This window comes from Panulirus ornatus, chromosome 38, assembly GCF_036320965.1.
Source record: "Panulirus ornatus isolate Po-2019 chromosome 38, ASM3632096v1, whole genome shotgun sequence".
Lineage (NCBI taxonomy): Eukaryota > Metazoa > Arthropoda > Malacostraca > Decapoda > Palinuridae > Panulirus > Panulirus ornatus.
Genome location: NC_092261.1, coordinates 21,355,580 through 21,357,738, shown reverse-complemented (window position 1 = coordinate 21,357,738; position 2,159 = coordinate 21,355,580). Strand labels below are relative to the sequence as shown.

The 2,159-nt window shown below is 41.2% G+C and overlaps 1 non-coding gene across 1 annotated transcript; it reads left to right on the top strand.

Moving 5' to 3' along the window:
- Window positions 1-1,702: 1,702 nt before the first annotated feature.
- Window positions 1,703-1,784, top strand: TRNAL-UAG (transfer RNA leucine (anticodon UAG)). The gene has a single exon. It is a non-coding gene; the product is annotated as a tRNA-Leu (tRNA).
- Window positions 1,785-2,159: the final 375 nt, after the last annotated feature.

The window sequence follows — 2,159 nt, the reverse complement described above, 5'->3', positions numbered from 1 at the left end:
GTGGTGGTGGGCATTAAAACGTGCAGGATGGTGGACGTTAAGCCATGCAGGATGGTGGGCGTTGAAATCTTCACATAGATGGGTGTTGAGTGTGTTGGTCAGGTTCTGTATTCGAGGAGTGTCTCTGGAAGGGAATGTGATAGGGGAAAGTATATTGTTCTTAATAATACAAAGGAATTCAAACGCAACTGCCCATTTGGTCCTAACGAGGCTGTTTGTGATGGTGGAGGAGAAGAGAAACTCATGGATTAATGTTATATGAGAAGAAAGGACACAAATGCATCAAAAGGAAAAATGTATAAGCTTTTCATACAGTCAAGAAGACGTTTGCCAAGTTATATCAGCTTTGCATATGGGAGGCCACAACTGGGATTAAAAAATCCATATAGATATTTGAATAACTTGGAGAAAGAGGATTACCCAGCGCCATGCTATATCGTTGTTTGTAGATTTTGTCATTAACCCGAAATACATGTTGCACATAACACAATAAGCGATGTAAAAACATTATGGCTTACTAGGAAGTCAAACGTGTGTATTTCGTCCCTTAAGGAAACATTACATATCTCGTACAGGAACGTTGGTAAACTATATATTAAAACTGAAACTTAATCATTGTCAAGGATCTCTTATTCTCTTAGTCTATGATGGTGGATGTGCGGTTTAGAAATATTCCCAGCTGGTCGTCACAACATCCTGACTAGCTATGTTGAAAGACTGTATGAGGAAGACCACATTGAACTAATGATAGATGGTAGAGGATCATTGGTCGTATGTTTGATCAATATCGTATAATACATATATGTTAGTGTTAAAGCTATTTGAGAAGATTGTTTGATAGCACCTAGTGTGTATTGCAACAGTAATTTGAACTGGGAATTGGATCTTTTGTTTGCATCCACTGTTGGATCTTTAACAGTCTCACAATGTGTATTGACGTCTTTCAGTAAGTCATACATCTGGTTAACGTACGATTCCTTGTCTAAGAATAGTTTACCTGAGATTACAGTTGGTCATGCCATGTGCACAACCTTCAACAATCATTATGTTATCCTGAGTAATGTTACCATGATATTTTCGAAACCTTATGGAATTACCACGGGGTTATTGGCAGTTTTTGCTTTGGAAAATATGCTTCCAAATCGAGTTATTCTATCTAATATGATAGATGAAAGTCATCATTAAATCTGGATCAAATCATTTGTTTGGTCCAAAACACATTCTTGGACGGGGCATCAACTTCTTTAATTCTGCCTTGTACTCTTCATTTTCTCTTGTATGTAATCTATACACACGGTCACTTAATATCAACGGTCAGTCATCAGTAACACTGTTCTCCATGGTCACAGCCGTGAGAGTAGCGAGCGGACATCTTCTCCTGATTGTATTTCTGTTCCTGAAATATAGAGCAAAAAAGCATCTCAAAAACACAATCCTTCATTTATTTTAGCTGATGAAGAGAACCAAATTATCACAACATAGAAGATCCCTGGCCAGGCTGGTGAGGGAACCAGATGGTGATTTTGACCATACGGAGGAATCAAGCCTTAATGACATGGCATATAGCTCCACCAGCGGCCACGTTAGCCACAAAGTTTTTCTGACACAATATACTGACCCATGAATACACGTCTACCATCAACGGCTAAACATGGCAACCTAGATCAGTACTATTCCTCTTCCTCCTTCATACAACAGTCAGGGTAGCGTGGCCGAGCGGTCTAAGGCGCTGGATTTAGGCTCCAGTCTCTCAGGAGGCGTTGGTTCGAATCCCACCGCTGCCAGGAAATTTTGTGGTCACTATGGACTTCATATACAGGGTGAGTGAGGCCTGGGTCGGCTAGGGTGGTTTCTTGTGGGAGGAAGGACTATATCACTCGCCCCACTCGTTCCGGAGGGACATCGTTACCGGCTGGCCGAATATAGTCAGGTCTTGGAACTCACTGGATCTACGTGAGGGACACATGAACTCGTCTGGTGTGGAGATGTGACACGAGAAATGTCCGCCACCATTACCTGTCTACCATCATGGTCAAGGGTCTCATACCATGGTATTCTTATGTCAGATTGTAAGGATTCTGGCGATACACTTATCACATAAAGCTTGATCACCTTCACTATATATTTGTTGTAATGAAAGGGTGAGGATAGTGAGACAC